Source organism: Cavia porcellus, unplaced genomic scaffold (assembly GCF_034190915.1).
Source record: "Cavia porcellus strain 051 isolate PalLab524CR breed Dunkin Hartley unplaced genomic scaffold, mCavPor4.1 scaffold_3, whole genome shotgun sequence".
In the NCBI taxonomy this organism is placed as follows: domain Eukaryota; kingdom Metazoa; phylum Chordata; class Mammalia; order Rodentia; family Caviidae; genus Cavia; species Cavia porcellus.
Window position 1 is genome coordinate 66,972,504 of NW_026947486.1, and position 18,343 is coordinate 66,990,846.

The window sequence follows — 18,343 nt, forward strand, 5'->3', positions numbered from 1 at the left end:
CTGCCTGCAGCACCTTAACAAATGCTTCCCATTTCTGAGCCATGCTTTTGGAGGCAAAGAATGCCATTAAATATTGATGCTTAGGAATGCTTGCAAAGTGCTGTTGCACTGTTATTCATTAGCATTCCCATTTCCCATCAGCTTAGCTCTCCCCCTCCTTCTCTCATGCCAATCCTATGAGTCTGGGAGGCTTATGCAGGTTGAAAAGATGAGAACTCACAGACAGAAAGGTTAATCAATTGACTCCAGGTCAAACACAGCAAGCTACTGACAGTTCAGTGATGAGAATGTTCTAGTCAGACATTTTTTAGGGTTATTGCTTTAGCCTGCTAAGACACAAAACCCAACCCCCACTTTTCCTTTCAAAGCAGATTTTTGTTTCCTCCTTGTCTGTGAATGGCAACTAGAAGGAAAGAAAATGGGGTCCTGAAAAGACAGAGTGAAGACAAGAGAAATTAGTGACAAAGAAAGTGAACGGAAGAAGCTGGCTCAACCACTACAGGCCTGTTATCTCCAAGCCCTGAGCTTGGCCCAGGCAGAATAGGCACAGAAGAGAGCCAACAATACTTGGTCTAAGGGGCTGGGGATTTAGCTCAGCGGCATAAGCACCTGCTTTGCAAGCAGGCAGTCGTGAGTTCGATCCCCGGTACCGATAAAAAGGAAAAAGACAAAAAAAAAAAAAAAAAAAAAAACTTGGTCTAGGAATCAGTCTCTTCTTACCCATGTGTCTTGGGAAGTCATTTAGCCAATGTGAGCCTCAACTTCCTCATCTATGAAATGAGGATTGCAGCTGCCCTGATTATTTCTGTCTTATTGTGAAGATCCCATTGGACTGTAAAATCTTATGCATGTGTAAGGGATTGTCCAGGGGCACCAGAAAAGGCACCCAAACTCTCAAACTGCCCAACTTCCAGCCTTCTTACCATTAATTATGCCTTTAGAGAAAGATCTTGAAAGATCTAGTTTTGGACAAAGTACAAACTATTGGGACGTTAATTCATTGACCCATTAGCACTCACTAGCACATTAGTAAGAATTCATTTACCAGATCTTCAGGGACCCCAGGGCTCTTGTGGCAAGATGTATTTTAATACTTTCCTCTTTTGGACCTTTTGAAGGACATCTGTCATTATGCGGTATTTTCTTTCCAAAAGTTCCAGGTGCATCTTTCTTTAGGTCTGCATCTTTGTGAAAAGCAGTAACCAGATATTAGAGTTTCCTTCCTGTAAAATATTAGGCACAGAGTGGTTAAGTAAAGTGTCTATAAACACACAGTGGCCTACCTAGGATGAAGAGCCTGTTGGAGGTTTCCAGTCTTCTGTTCTCCCTCGTGAGGAATAACTGTGCTAGTGGCAACAACAGCAGCAGCACTTGGCATCTGACAGGCTCCATCAGCATTGATTTAAACTGATGTTTTATTTCCTAACTCCAGGAGGGCAAACAAGACTAAGATGCCAGTAGAGGGGGAGAGAAGGTAGTCATACAAGAAAGTAATGGGAAATTCCCTAGAGTCTATCAATTTAGCTTCTACTTCAAGGCCTTCCTGAGCCACTGGCTTTTCTATGGGGCTCCCTCTGCTTGAGAGAGGTGGGTAAAGAGGAAATAGCAACTTAATGCTCTCTCTATGAAGACCAAAAAAAAAGGAGAAAGAAAAGGAAACAAAAAAAAGGAGCCAGGGGTAGTGGGCATTGTCCCCACAAGATCCTCTTAGTCCTGGTTCCCTTGTCCTCCACAGCACTGTTGTTCTCCTCAGGTGGGCTTTGGCTGTGCTTTTATGCGGGTGCTTCCCAGATCTAGGACACTTATTCAATAAAGGCCTAAGCTCTAGTGTAGGACCCAGGAATTAGCCTTTCCATTGTTACCCAGGAGATTCTGATGCAGCTAGATTAAGGCCCATAGCTGGAGAAATGCCACACTAGAATTCCTCCACCTACTCCTCCATCCCCAGGAAAATGTTCTTGGTCAGTGTCTCATTCCCTCACAGCTCTGCCCTCTGAGAGGCAATCTGATAGATTTATTCAGGCTAGTGCATTAATGGGCACTAATGACTTAATGTACTGTCTATTCCAGATAACATGTGCAATTTACCAGGACCTTGTGGAGACTGGGCCTTAACCTAAAGGAGAATTTCTGGTTCACGCAGTTGGAGGGCAGGTGAATTGGAGTAAGGGGAAGGCTGGCAACACACCAAGTGTGTGATCGCCCATACCCTCGGGGACCTAAGGCTGTGGTTACTTCTGCTTTTAATCCTGTGGGAGAAATGGAATCTGACAAGAAGACTGACTCTCCTGCCAAGCCCAACCCCAGCAACACTCCCAACTGTTCTGATCATTCTTTCTGTTCACCGTTGTCTCCAAAAGAGATAGTGAATAAACATAGTGAGACAAAGGTAAGAGTGTTCCAGGGCTATACCTTTATTCAATAAGTCTCTACTTCCTATGATGTACACAGAGCCATAAGCTAAACCGTGCATCTTTTGGAGCTCCAATTTATGCCAGGAATTTAGAGACATGCAGTACTTTCATGGTAAATCAAACACCAGTATCCTACATAGTAGAGTGTGAAAATTCACGTGTTTTCAAAATGAAATGTCAGACTTCAGAGAAGTTTTATTCTTTTGGCTACTTTGGCCTTTACTTCCAGATTCTCTTTTTGTTCTGTGAGTAGGGATTCACTGTATTTATTTGCTTATTTGAAAGCAAAGAAGCACTGACAATTACCATCAGTGTTTGCCTAGGTATGAAGTCGAAAGTGTATCTATTTAAGGCAGAAAGAGAAACTTTAGATTGCCTAGGCAGGCCATGCAATGATAAGAAGAAGGATGGTATCATCAGAAAGAACAGGGAGGAAACTTGCATTGTAATTTTTCAGCCCACAACACTATTCCCGGGTACTGATGGGTGGATGAATAGCCCAGCACAGGCAGGTAGTTTAGTGATGTCTCTGTGCAAAAGGCTAGCAGTGTCTCTCTGCTAAGTAATGTTAGTTGAAGGTTTAAAAGTTTGTCTTTTTGGAGACATTATCACTCTTATCAAATAGGAAATCATTCAAATCCTGTATTAAACCGTATTAGCTGTATAACCGTAGCCTCTCTGAGGGTTCAGTTTCCTTTAAAATAAAGATAATCGTAGCACCTACCTTCTTGGGTCTGCTGTGAAGATTCAATGTGATAATATATGTTAAATGTTAATGTAGTATCTGGCCCATCAGTGCTCAATAAAAGAATAACAATTCTTATTACTACTATATTCTTTGTCATCATGTGGCTAGAATTTAGGTTTAGCCTTTTATTATTGCATGCGTTTTGATGCTGTCTGCTATAGAATTAAGGATTAATGTGTTACCAAAAGAGGTTTTTGGTGATAATAGAGTGTTATGAATGTAAAGTTCTCTGGGCTGACTGGGGATCATATTAGGAGAGTGGAAGGAACTGTATTCCTCCTCAAAGTGAAGAACCATCTCTTTTTCTTAAGAACCTTAATAGAGTACCTACCTTGCAGAGTGACGGTTCGATAAAAGGCAGCCAGTATTACTATTATTATTGGAAGCCAACAGACTGTCCATCTATCCCTAGATTCTCATTTAATGGTGAGTTGGCTGCTTGGTTGTTAAGTGCTGGTTACAGATCAACATGCCAGTGAAGTTGGGCTGCCCTCATCCATTCTCAGTGTGCAAGGGAAAAGCTAATGCCACTTATTAGCTTCATCTCAATGTATGTATTTCAATAATCAATGGACTTCTAGCTGCATTACCTTCATTTGCTATCCAACTGTCATGTGATTTGAAGAGATGGAATTCTTGCCCCTCCTTACCAAATTTTAGTGTGACTGGATCAAGGGTCCAGTATTTATCACATGCCAGTATTTGTTTTGTTGTGTTTTGGCAAAGGTTAAGGATCTTTACAGTACCCTCTCTGCACCCTGCCTCTTGCTTTCCTGCCTTATTCTTTGCAGTTGGGCATATGGAGTGGACACAGCTTGTCAAACAACAAAACCAAAGATGCCCTAAAATGTGATTCTCTCTGCAGGGAGTCTTCCCCTTGTAAGTGAAAGCAGTCTGTGCACAAGCAGGCTTGAGATCTCACTCTGACCAAGAACAACAGCAATGGAAATTCTATATCTGGAATTAGACAGAATAAGAATAAAATGGGTGCTTATTAGATGGGTAAGAGTCAAATTGATCTTGAAAAAGAACTACAGGTGTCATTTACTGAGACACCAAACACTCCCAATAACTCCATGGGATAAGTTCTGCCACCATCTTCATTCCATAGATAGGGCTTGGAGAGGTTTATGTGACCTACCTAAGGTCACAACACTAATAAGCAGACTCTGAATAGTTGCACATTTAATCATTCCTAAGCCAGACAGTGCCTCACTAGTCACTCAGGACTCCTCACAAATGCATCTTTCCAGTGAACCAGTCTGTCCCAATACCACTTTCCTCATACATAAAACTCCATCCTGTACTTTTGTTTACCACACATAAGACTAACTGGAGCCTCTAGCAAGCAAGAGAGGAGGGCTAATCAGAGTCACAAAATGTACTTGCTTTAGCTATTAATCTATCAGTTGTATTGTAAGAACAAACACAAATCAATGCTAATGATAAAGACTGAACTGGTAAGGATCAGGAAAGCCCAGAGGGGACCCAATCTTCTGAGATGATACCCCAAGGAAAGCAGCCAGGCACTATCTGGCTGCCAATATTATTATGCATACTGGACAGCTGCTTCCCGGCTCTCTCTCTCCAGTCTCTGGAGGTGGGAGGCCAACTCTTCACCTCTTTCCTTTGGAAGGATAAGAAACTAGGTCTGAGTCACTTTTTGGTAGACTGTGTGTGTGTAGGCAGAGGGGGCTAGTTCAGCATGTCTGTGGGCCCACAGTGACTGTTTGTGTCTCTGAGATTGTATTGTGTTCCTTAGAGCACCCTTTTGAATCTGCCTTTGTGTTTGCCCTGTTTGCCTGGAGTCTTATGTAGTTTTTCCCTTCAAATCTTTATTTCACTCGTGATCTGCTTCTAATAATTCCATCAGACGGTTTTCCCAGACTAGGCTACTTGTATCCAGATGCAGGGAATTTCCATCCTTTTTTTTTTTCTCAAAGAGGGAAGTGCCAGGAAGGAAGCAAGATGTGTGCTTAGTGGACAGATGCCCAAATCTGCTCGTAAGCTACTCTACTGCTGATCCCAGCTTTAGGGGAGCCACAGCCTGTGCTGGGAGCTCTCCTCTGTATCCTGGAAATCCTGCACAGTTTAGGAGAACATCCTCTTACCCCGCAATTGCCCCTTAGCAGCACTCAAGCCTCTTCTGAGGCTTTATTCAAGTGCTTCAATAGAACTGGAGGTGAGGAAAAGATTCTAACTGGAATGGCTCTCCCTTTGCCCACAGCCTCCCTTCCAGAATCCAGGCACACAGCAGAACTAAGGAAGGCTCCCCTTTCATATTAGAACACACTAGAAGCTCAAATGGACCAGTGTTAGCTGCCTCTGTAAGGTACATTCCCAACACTTGGACATTCACCATGTACATGGCATTACAGAGGCTGTCTTTAGCTCCACCGATTTTTGCTACTCTGGGCTCAAATTTATCCTCTCAGACCACTGTCTGGCTTCCCAGTCCCAGTGGAGACCGAAATTGTGTTCTTCTGAGGAGGAAGAGTGGCCTCTAGGTCCTCAAAAGTCCTGGGAAGGGGTCTGGAGTCCGCTAGGAGATCAAGAGCTTCTCTTGAGTCACAGTAGCTACATGTTTAGTATTCACAGACTGTCTCTAAAACATGTCCTGAGATCATCAGGCACTGTGCTGTGAGCTTAGCTGCTCTCCTTCAGTATGGGGGTGGGGGTGGGGGTCAGGACCCTCCCTCCATCTGCTGGTGAACACACACGCATACACACCTTAGCCTCCTTCCCTCCTTACCAAACCAAAGGCATGCTCTAAGCAGTCCTCTGCCAGCTGGCAGACTGCGCGCTCACTGAGGTGGGCTCCTGGGCAGGCCCTGGGCTCCAAACCGCTTTTGCTCCAGTGCTGGGCTGAGGCGCTGGCGCTGCAAGCAGAAGCCTAAGCTGAAACTCAAGGTGCCTGTGGATGTTGGCGGTGGCGACCAAGAGCTGTACTGCAGGGAGGGCATCCCCAGCGGAAGGCGAGCAAACCAGGGGCAAGAGGCAAGGTCGGGGGCCAAGGAATGAAGTCCCTGAAGCTAGCGTTTTCCCGCTGCCCCTTTTCCGCAGTCTTTCTCACCCCACACCCTTTCCAGGGTTCACTTTGGAAATTGGCTTGCCCTCTTAGCTGACAGCAGTTCCCGGCAGAGCCCAGCTAGAACGGTCTGGTTCAAGAAGTGAGGCAGTGACGGCGGACTAGGTGGCTGGGTTGCTGGGACGTGTCTTGGGAGAGTCTTTCCTCAATTGTCAATTTTGTGTTTATTTTTAGTTGTGACCCGAGCCAGAAGCTGTGCCTTTAAGCAGCTTTCCGATTCGGGGAAACCGACGCCAGCACTCGAGGGTCGGAAGGCGCTGGAGAGGCCCCTCATTCTGCACTCCCCTCTTTCTTCCTCCCTCCCCTTCCCCTCCCCCGCCCCCTCTCCCCTCCCCTACTCGGCCGTCCGGCAGCCTCGGCGCCATCCGTCACCTCGCAGCCTGCCGCACTCCTGGAGCAAGAAAGCAAGGAAAGAGCCACGGCGATGGTGCCGCCCGCGGCGCAGCCATGGAACCTGCCCGAGGAGCCCGCGCCCGCCGCTGCCAACCTGCCCGCAGCCCGCTGCCTGCGCGCCAGCTCCCCACGTCCCGGGCCAGCTGCAGCCGCCCCGCCAATCTCTGCCCTCCCCGCCGCCCGGCGCCACTGAGCCCCACGCCCGTGTCGAGCTCGGGGACACGGGCGCCCTAGTCCCGCCGCCGTTGCCACTGCCTGTGCGCCGCCGCTGCCGCTGCCGCTGCCGCGCCGCTGAGGCAGAGGAGGAGGAAGAGGAGGAGGAAGGTAAGAAGCGCTCTTCCTTCAGGGGGGCGCGCCCGCAGTCTCAGCCCGACCAGGGGTGGATGGCAGCGGGGGCGGGCCGCCCAGGGCGAGCTCGGGAGCTCCTGGCGCTAGTAAGTCCCTGGAGCTGAGGACTGGGTGGTGGGCGCCTAGCGTCGGGCTGCCTGGAGTTTGGGCAGGCAGGGGAGCATCAGGCTGACTGCCTACTGCCCGGGTGAATCGTTGGCTTGGCGGGCTCACCTTGGCCACTAGGGTTGCAGGGTGAGAAGCTGAGTGCAGGAGAGTGCAGGGTATTCATTATGGATCCTTTGTGTGTGTGTGTGCTAGGGCTGTGGACACAGTTGGGAGAGCTGTCGAGATGCGGGGCCTGGCTGCTGGGAGGTGGCCACTTCACTGAGGTGCCTGGCAAAGCCCAAGCCCCAGGGCTGCCAGAAACAGCTGTCTAAAGCATGTGCATGGTTTCCCGGGGCCATGTTCACAAGCGGGCACTGACACGCGCGTGCGCGCGCACACGCTCACACACACACACACACACACACACACACACACACACACAGCAGCATCACCTTCCCGAGCGCTCAACTACAGACACCCCCATCCAAAGAGAAAACACACATACAAAGCTACACTTGTCTCCTCCCACTAATAATGCTAATATAGCAGTCACTCAAATATATACATGCACTCCCTTCAGTACTGCTAAAACACACACACACACACACACACACACAAACACCAACTCACAGACTCTTCCCTGTCTGGTGCTTTTGGAGCTCAGAGAGTGTATATGTGTTTTCTCAGAGTGTCCCTGAGAACTACATGACAATTGCATGTTACTGCAGATCCAGTACCTGCTTCTCCCCCCACCCTCACAGCCACTGCACCCCCTAAGCTTACTTACTGGTGAACACCTCCACCAGAGCCATTAGGAAGTTTATCTGGCAAAAAGCACATCCAGCTCATGTAGTCATAGTCTTCTACATCTGAGCAACTAAGCTTGCTGTACACACACACACACACACACACACACACACACACACACACACTAAAGCCACTGCAGAGACAAATGCTTAACACCTTGCCCCAGAAGCAGGTGGTATTCCCACCCATATCATCACTGCCCCTGAAGAGCCCTTGATCACAGTGAACACTGGATTCTGCCAGACTTGAGCCTCCCTTGGCATCTTGGCTAGCTGCAGAACACTGGAGTCCACTGGAGTAGTCTCAGCATCCTGCAGCTCTTAGGGAGGTTGTGGCTGTCTCTTCTGCTGCTCCTTGGAGACAAGGCTGTTAGATCTAGGCTCCTTTGGGGACACCCTTTTGGGAATGGAGGTTTGGGGGACTCTATGCTGACGTAGAGCAAAGTATCAAGTGAGTTTTCCAAGCTGGAGACTCTGATAAACAGCATGCATGTCTAGGCCTAGAGGGCCCTGACTAGTCTGGCGATTATGCCACCAGAGCCCTCCACTGAAAGACCTTGCCTCTCCTCTTCCCTGCCTGTCAAACTCACTGCTAGAGAAGCAAGAGGAACCCAGTTCCCAGCTTCCTGGGAGCCATCAGAGCTTTCCTGGGAAGCTTTTGCTATTTCCACAGAGCAAAGAGCACTCAGCCCCTCCCCCTCAAGAGACCTCAACAAGACTTGGCTATGCCCAAGCAAACATGCTGTGTCTACCAAATTTCATGGATTATTTTTGTGTGTGTGACAGGACCACATGCAAAAATACCTCAACCTCAGTAGTTTGGCCTTAGGGTACTCCTAAGGTGAAATACGACAATGTGTACCTGTGCTTGGAGGGGGAAGCCAGATTGGGTGGGGGACAAGGTCTAGTGGGTTTGACTGATTTTAAGTAGGCTCTGGCAGACTGTAGCCTTTGGTAATATTGTGACAGAGATAGCTTCCATGTCAGAACCCCTTACTGGCTCCTACCCCTCCCCTGGGCCATTCATAGCTCATAGCTCCTCTTCTCCACCCCCTTAGATCATTTAGGTTAGGCTTGGCTGCCTACTTGGTCAAATCCGATGGCAGAATCCCTGCGGGGCTAGGTGTTGATAACTAATTAGAGGTTTGCTGCTTATACCTCACAGGTAACATTTGCCATTTTTAAACGAGGCTAAAGAGTGGCTCTGTTGATGAGGCTTTCAGGCACCTGTGGCAGGACTCAAGCCAGGAGCATCTGTGGATAGTGTCGCCTGTCTGGTTTCTGTCTGGGCCTGAGTTATGCACGATTGTGTGGGAGTGGGGATGTGGAGGGTGGGATGTAATTATGGAGAACTGTGAGGCCCTTTGAGAGGTTTAAATAGAGTCGAGAGGCAATCAGGAGTCACTGCAGGATTCTGAGAAGGGAGGGGACATGATCTAAGCAAGAAAAAAAAGACTCAGTGCTGCATGTGGAAATATCCTCCCCTCTCTCTTACCAACACCCACCACCACAATTGTCTACAAGTATAGGCTAAGGCCACTAGGGAGAGAACAGCCAGAGTATGGGGTGGATGCCCCGGGCTCCTAACTCTGACCATCCAGATCACAGCCATTCTGCAGTGGCCAGGTTCTAAACCTGACCAGCAAGTGATCCCATAAGAACAAACTAGCAATGTTGTTGATACTGTGCTAGTGAGCACCACAATGGAGCTTCTACTCCCTTAGAGGAGAAGGCTAGGGACCTATTTTGAATCAGGCAAGGGTCTTGCCATTCTAGTAAGTACTGGTAAGTGCTGCAGTGCAAGGGTCTTGAGAAATGAACTACATGACTAGAATGAGAGATGTTGCCACCAATGACACTCTTTGGAAGCAGTAGTAGGTTAAAACAATATGCAAGAAGAAAACCCTGAAATTGCTGATGACAGTCACAGGCTAGGCAAGGCACTGGAAGTGGAGATGAGGGTGAGGTGAGGTAGATGTAGTCCTAGAGGAAAGGTGGAGGGTATAGGTGGTAGAGAAGCATTTGGCCAGCATTTCCCTACTGCAGTAATCCTATTTTAGCCCTTGGAGGGAGGATGAGTAGATGTAGGACCACAGAAGCACTCTTTCCTCTGCAACCCTGTGTAAATGATTGGGCTCCATGGTCAGCTTTGGTAAGGTGCCCTGAAGAAGTGGCAATAGTGCAACAGAGGAAGGAGCTCTTATATTTTGGGGCCTTCAGCTAGCTGAAACTATATACACATAAAATTGCACACACACATATATATATACACACAATAATTGTACACAATAAACACACACACATACCACTATATATACCTGGAGTTTAGCTTCTGAAGCCTTATACCTCCACATAGGCCCTAACAATCACTTGTAGGGGGACTGGAGTTGTATCCATTGATCCTGGGTGAGGACACTGATTTTGGACAGGTCTCTGGGAGGAAGCCACACCCAAGTCAGCATCAGTTTGAGGACCAGGCTTAAAGCCATCAGCACTCTCAGCAGAAAACTCAAATCTGGCTCTTCTTTCAAGGACTTCTATTTTCTTCCTTACCATAAATTCAGAAAAGAAAATGTCCTTTTGTATTTTCTGCAGCCAAAATGAAACACTCTTAAAATTAGCTGGACCTTGCAGTGCACTGAAAACTCTGAGGGCCAGAATCAAGGTGGCAGTGTTTGGAGTAAGTGGAAAAAACCCCACTATCTTTCCTCCTTTTCAGTTCCCTCTCAACTGAGTTGCTAAAGAAAAGACGGTAATCTTGGGGTTCTGTATTGTTTTCCACCATGATGGGCAACACTCCCTTTTCTGAGATGAGAAGCGCCAGTCATACAATGGAACATTAACAGGCCAGTGGCACACTAGCACCTACTTCTTCCTAGTCAGAAAATGAATATAGGACCAGGGATATAGCTCCGTGGCACAGTGCCTGCCTGGCAATTGCAAGTTCTCTAGTTCAATTCCTGCTACAAAAACAAAGAAAGACACACACACACACACACACACAGAGAGAGAGAGAGAGAGAGAGAGAGAGAGAGAGAGAATGAACCTAGAAACTGGAGTGTGTATGACGCAGTGGTGGGGTGAGATGAGATAAAGGAGGGGCTATCTGTATATATGCAGGAGTCTGTATGTTTGTGTTCATGAGCATGAGCCTGAGCAGGTGCATACACATCAGCAGGATTTTTTGGAACAAGTGCTAAGGATCTCTCTCTCTCTCTGTCTCTGTCTCTGTCTCTGTCTCTGTCTCTGTCTCTGTCTCTCTCTCTCTCTCTCTCTCTCTCTCTCTCTCTCTCTCTCTGAGACTCAGCCTCACTCACATTAGCTGCTGTAGCCATTCCTAGCTTGTGAAAGAGCTCTTTGCCTAGTCATACTGTTGGGGTGTCTTTCTACCTTTGTAATCCCCCCCCCTTTTTTTTTTCCTTTCTTGCTACTTGTACCTACTCTTCAAATCTGGGTGTTCTCCAAATCCTCCTGCTTCTCCTTTCTTTATTGGCAGGGATGCCTAGCTGTCAGGGCTTTCCCCTAACACCCCCCTACTGGTCATTCCCGCTTCCCTAGCCCAGACTTAAGCCTGCTCCTGAGGTTAAGTTCTGTATTTCCAGCTGCCAGCTAAACATTTCCCCCTGCATGATGTGTGCCATCATCTGATCGTCTCTAAAAAGCAACTTGCTCTTCTGACTCTTCTCTTACCACATGTCTTCTAGTCTCCCATGCTAGATACCGGAACCATAAACCACACACGGTGGCTCACGTCTTTAATCCCAGCACTTGGGAGGCTGAGGAAGAGGATCCCCAAGAGTTCAAGACCAGCTGGGGTACAAAGTGAGTTCAAGGCCAGCCTGAACTGTATAGTAAAACCCTGACTCAAAAACACAAAAAGAAAGAAGAAGAAAGAAAGAAAGAAAGAAAGAAAGAAAGAAAGAAAGAAAGAAAAAGCAGAACCACTTCTGACCATCCTAGTCCACTCTGTCCCCTGCCACTACCTCATGTCCACACTTGTCTCTTTCCTTTCCAGCCCATAGTACCACCTGACAGATTAACATTCCAAAATACACTTTATTTATGAAACTTCAGATCAGCATTCTTAGAGGGTGATAACTGATTGCCTGTGGGACAGAATCTCACCTCCTTCACCTGTCCTCAAGGCCTTCTTTGAGTGGCCTCATCTTGTGTATTCTTCCAACCTCATTTCTTGCTCCGTGTCCACATCACTGATTCTCACGTTAATGTGGCATAAAAATCACTTGCGGGAACTTGTAATAATGCAGCTGCTGAATCCCACTTCCCGAGCTTCTGCTACAGTAGGTATGGAAGCTAGAATCCAGGTATAGGAATTTAACAAACTCCCCCAAATGGTTCTGATCCCCTTGGCATACTTTAGAAACAGTATAGGTATAATTCCATGTGTATCCTAACTACAGGTATGTTTTTTTCTTTATCTCCTAAATATACCTTTTTTACATTATTTACATCTATGTTTTCATTCATGGCCATCCCACTTACTGGAATGCCTTCTCTTCTCTGCCTATGCTCTTTTCCTATACAGATACCACCATACATATCCTTCAACTCTATATTCAAATTCTATTTCTCTATGAAATCTTCGTTCATCATTCTAAACCAAAGTGCTGTCTGTCTGTCTGTCTGTCTCTCTCTCTCCTGAACTTCTCTGGCACTTACTGTCTCTAAAATATATTTTATCTCTAAAATACATTTGGCGAGTATATTATTGAGACACTCCATACTGTTTCTTAAAACTTTAACACATATATTCTTCACATGCAATATAATTTCCTATGTGAGTTTGTCTTACATTATTATTAGTTGAATGCCCAAAAAGCCTGACGTTCTTCATCTTTCTTAAATCTCTATAGCACACAATGGCTTACATATAGTAGATGCTCAATAAACATTTGTTGAATTTGTGTTGAATATTATTGATGCACATCAGTTTGGGATTCTAGTAAGTCCTCCTGCACATTTGGCCAGTAAACATTTATTGAGCATCTAATACACACATGGTACTATGCTAGCTGCTGTGAAGGATCTGAAGACAAAGGAAATTCCTTGTTTTCATTCTTAGTTATATCTGCATTTACAATATCCAGTATATAGGAAAAGACTTTATAAATATTTATTGAATGAAGAGATGAATAGATACATAAGTGAAGGAATGAAATTCAAACAGAAATAACTTCAGCAAGAACATGGGGCAGTTGTGTTCCAGAGAAATGGATAGGTATAGAAATCAAGACTAAGAAGGTAGACTGGAATATACTGAATGATTGTTTCTTTCTTTCTTTCTTTCTTTCTTTCTTTCTTTTTTTCTTTCTTTCTTTCTTTCTTTCTTTCTTTCTTTCTTTCTTTCTTTCTTTCTTATCTTTACAATGCTAGGGATTGAACCAAGGGCGTTTACACTGAGCTATATCCACTCCCTGACAGGGTCTTGCTAAATTGCTAAATCTCCCAAGGCTGAACTTCAACTTGGGATCCTTCTGCCTCAGCCTTCCAGAGTGCTAGGGTTAAAGACATGCATCATCACACCAGTTTTTTTGTTCTTTATTTATGAACATTTTCAACCTGAAAAAAAGACAAAGTAGTACATTAATTATCTATATTAATTATCCACATTATTATCCATATTAATTATCAGGATTTTACCATATTCATTTTGTGTGTCCTTTTTTCTTTGCTGAAGTGTTTGAAAAGAGATTCTAAGCATTGACCATGTCCTTCCATCCCTTATACTTCTTTATGCCTTTCTTAAAAATGGACATTTTCTCACACAACCACAATAACTTTAACACCTCTAACAAAAGTAACAATAATGTTTTTGTGTTATTTGCTACCTCATCCTTAATCAAACATCAATTATTTCAAAACGTGTTTTACAGGTAGCTTGTTTGAATCAAAATCCAAAATCTACATTATGTTTGGCTTTTCCTTCTTTGAAGGTCTTTTTCAACAGCCCACTTTGACTTGTTAGAGAAATTAAACCGGTTGTTCTGCACAATATCCCCTTTTCTGGTTTGTCTTTTATTATTCTAGTTTGTGGTCTTGTTGTTATTTCTTGTTGTGCTGTGCCCTTATTTTCTATAAATGAACTTCGGTTCTGGGCTTCATAAGATTCGTGTTTATGCTTCTTTTTGTCTCTTTTTTCCTTTATCAAAGATTGATTAAAAGGAAGTAAGTCATCCTGGAGGCAAGAAGACCAGTTAGGAGGTTCTTACAATAGTATACAGAAATAAAAGAAGGTGGGCAATGAATTTGACGGTAGAAGAAACCTGCTTTACTTACCATGAGTGAGTAGGGTAAGGAAGGAGGAAGTAATGGGGAGAGCAATGATGCCTTCATACATGAAGGATGCGTTTTTAATGATAGCAGCAGGAATTAAGGGTAGATTAAAGGAGGAACTTTCTCACAGTAAGAAGCCATCTGCTCTGGTGTTTTCCAGATAACACTATCTTTCTAGAAAATTTAGTATAGCTAGCTATTTGGGCCCTCTGGGAAAAAATCCAAAAGAAACACCTTATTATATTAACAGGAGGGATATGATGTATAACCAGACAGAGAGAAAATAATGCTGATATCACCATTAAGATCAGCCTTCTGTTCCATATCATCATGGGTGTCTGAGTCATTGGGCTTAGGTGCAGGCATGGAGGATGCTAGAACTTGAGATTTCTATAGACCCAAGACCCAAGTCCTTCCTTTAGATCCCTTGAAGTCTCCATCCTGTGCTTACTTCATTCTATATGGCACCTGTGTGAGCCCTTGGTGGATTATGGCAATAGTGTTCCTACCAAAGTCAAAAATTGCCCAGCAGTCACAGGATATCTATTGGGCTCCCAGAATTACTTAGTCACCTCAATAAAAATTGCTTAGGCTGTGGAATCATATCAGATATAAACTACTGTCTGCTCCTTCTTATCATATCCTCATTCATAAAACCTCTTCCTCTCCATTTTTTCAGCTCATCTTTCTTCTTGATTTCTCTTCAATTCCTCCCTCCCTGTTCCATCTCTTCCAGCATGCATTTATTCTCTGGAGTTAATCAAATGCTGGTCCCTGCAGCCCATTGTGTTTCAGATTGATCACTTAAGCGGCATTATTGATCACTCAGAAAAGCTTAGGAGGTGGGAGTGCTCAGGAAGCTAGGATCTGACAGCAGATTGGTTGCCCAGGCCTCTGGGCAATCTCAGCTACCTGAGCATTTTTTTTTTTGAAGAAGGGGAGGGCACGTACAAAGGAGATCCTTAGAAGGTCTTCATTTATCTCATCTGCCTTCATTTTGAAGTTAAGATGTGAATAGAAGTCTATGGAGCACTCCTGGCCTAGCATATGCTCATGTTATGGTGAGAAGGGGAAAGCAATGACACTTCTCTTTAGAAATTTGTAATTTAACAGAAAATATTTGTTCATGTAAATAATCATAATGCAAGATAGAAAACAATTAGATGCCATATTATTTGCTCCAAACAGCGTTGTAAGGGTTCAGGACTCAGAGAGATTGACAGTATAGGCTAGAACAGAGACAATGCCTCCCAGAAGAGGTTGAACTTGAGTTTGATTTTGTATAAGGCATAAGAGTCACATTGTTAGCTAGCAAAAGAGCAGACTTCCAAGGGAAAGGAACAGTGTAGGAAAAAGACTGGAGGTGCAGATTGTTGGAATATGATCAAGGAAGCCTGAACATGAGGTCTGACGAGAGAAGATGGATACAGAGGCACAGTGGGAAAACATACTTCGCTGACTAAGGAACACCCAGATTTGGGGGACTTTTGGTGTCAGAATGAGTAGTTTGGGCTTGGGGAGACACTAGAAGGCTTCTGGACAATTACACACAGTGCTTTAGGATAGTCAACCGTATAATAAGAAGCAGAATCAACTAAAATAGGGAGAGATGTGAAGTTAGCTTGTTAGATATTACCACATAGTGAGAGGTAATTAGGATAGTGGCAATGGGCAGGAAGGGGAAGGTCAAATCCAACATGCATTTATGGCTTTGGGATGGCTAGTAATCCACCAGGTAGGCTGTCTTGGCTTGTTTTTGTCTACTTCTCTCCTCCCTCTCAGCTTGAATATTCACATGTTCTTTGCCTCACACCCTCAGGGCCTTCTGGGGCAGGACCCAGAAGGAATCTCATGGAACTAAGATGGAAATGGGTTAACCATCCCAAGTAGAATAGATCTGCAATGGGCCTTTCAAGACTGTGGCCTGAAAGAGTGAGCAATGAGGAATTTGGCTTCAGAATGCAGGGATGAGGGCTAAGGGGCTGAGTGCTACATCCCCCAACAGGGAGGCCAGAAGCAGGGGCTGCCTATATATCTGGTCTGTTTCAAGCCCCCAAGATCTCTGAGACCCACTGAGAGGCAGGAGACATGTTTCAACTTCTCTGGTAGAATCAGTTTGAAAACTCCTCTAAGCAGTTGGGAATTGTCCCAGTAGAGGTCACACCTGTGCCTGGGTATGGCAAGAGCTACCACAGCATTTTGATGCCAGCTGGAGCCCTGGTGTTCCAGCTGGTATGGAGAACTCAGTGAAGAGTTCACAGGTAGGTGGGAGAGTGACAGTGGAGGCCTTTGTCTGCCTGATTTTCTTCATATACCAGCTCTCCCTTCTCTACCCAGTCTGCTGAATGTCAACTCTGGGCAGGTGTCTACACCAAGTCCTCCAGCTCTGGATTTAAAAAAATGCAGATAAAGGGATGTGTGTGAGATTTTAGCCCCCTTCTGTTGGCTTTTGTGTGGGACAATATGATGCCTTCTAAAGATGAATGACCACAATGAATGAAGTCATTATATACTGCAAACATACACTAATAAAAACAAAAATTATAAAAAATATAGATGAATGAGTAGAACAAGTCTGCCTGGGCTATGGGCTCCTAATCACCAAGGGAGCTCTGCCCTTGGGGCAGGACAACCCTTTCAAACAGGCTTCTGTTTGCTGCTTCTCCAAATTCTCTGGGGAAACAGAGTAACAGATGGCTAGACTGGTTGATGAATACTGCTCGCACTCCCAGTAACACACACACACACACACACACACACACACACACACACACACACACAACTGCCTAGTCTGTTGACCAGCGGCCTTCAGCACTTTCCTAATGACAGTTTCTTTTTTTGATTTCTGCTCATCTTCTGCTTGCTAATTTGAGGGAAGGGTAATAGTTGGGAGGAGGGCAGTTGAGAAGTGAGCAGGTGTCCAGAATGGAAAATGCTTATGCAGGTGGGGTTGAAGGATTGAGAAGAAAGAATGCAAGTTGCTGACTATAGCAGTTGTCATATTTACTACCCTTCTCATGAAAAACTCATTAGAAGCAGAAAGAAGTCGTTGGTGGCAACAACTGCTTTAGTCAACCAAGTAAGTGTCAAGATCTTCTCAATTTGGAAGTCTGCATTCACTGTTTTTTTCCCAAGAACTGTCTCTGAACTATACATTTTTCCATAAAATAATTGTTCTCTATCATCCCACATTTCACCAGGACCCAAGCAAATCAGTTTTAGATGCCTTGCCATTTGATGGGGAGGGGACTGAGATACCCAGTAGCTTTTTGTATGAGAATTGCCTTTGATTCTAAATAAAAATGGCCAAATGTCTGAATCTGATTTGTGCACTGGGTCTCAGAAAAACCAGACCTCTCACAGGACTGATAGGGATTCTATGTATCACACTGGCTTTGTTACCACCATCAGTGAAATTGTAGAGAATTCAGATATAATTAATAAACCAAGTGTTAGTCCATATTCATCTTATCACTTACAGTCTAGCAGTAATCTTTCTAAAATGTAAAGAAATCACTCACTGACAGAAAAAAGGAGAGAGATCTTTAAACAGACCCACCAGCCTGCTGTTGCCACATAGTTTAAAGATTGTCAACTGCAAAGTCTAAATCAGAAATGAGTGTTGGGACTGGTTTTTCTTTTTCTTCCCTTAACCCTTTTAGAGTTTTCCATGCTTAGTCTAAATATAGCTTGCCCTGCTTTGGAGTTCTAGGTGATTGCTGGAAATGATCAAACCTGGCCTTTAACATGAACTCCAGTTTCATATCATTGTTACCTGTAAGAATTTTTCCTTTTGGGGGTTTACCATTATTTTGAATTCAACACCGCTAAAACCAAACAAAGGATCTCCTCTCTAACCTTTCCCTTTTTGCACTCTCTGCCAACCCCTGTCCCTCTTCCCTCTATTAATGACACTATCACTCTTTCAATAGTCCAAGAGTTGAGCCTAGAATCAGTCACACCCTCCCCATTCCAGTCACTCACTAGCATGTCTTGGAGTTCGTCTCTCACAGGCACCTCATGAATCTGACCCTTCTTGACCATTCCCACTGCCACCATCACAAGCCAACCTCTCATAACCTCATGCCTGTTTACTGCAGCAGGCTCCTAACTGGTCTCTCTGCTTTCAGCCTCCTTCTCCCTGACAAGTGATCCTTCAATGCTG

At 45.0% G+C, this 18,343-nt stretch overlaps 1 protein-coding gene across 10 annotated transcripts in view; it reads left to right on the forward strand.

Moving 5' to 3' along the window:
- Positions 1-6,373: 6,373 nt before the first annotated feature.
- The window catches only part of Frmpd3 (FERM and PDZ domain containing 3), a 151,902-nt gene continuing 139,932 nt past the window's right edge, over positions 6,374-18,343 (forward strand). For 2 of the 10 annotated variants that reach the window (XM_013150215.3, XM_063246252.1), the window contains exon 1: positions 6,374-6,967. The gene's annotated coding sequence lies outside the window, so the exon portion shown is untranslated. The remainder of the gene's footprint in view (positions 6,968-18,343) is intronic. The other 8 variants (XM_063246248.1, XM_063246258.1, XM_063246253.1 and 5 more) reach the window with 6 other exon arrangements.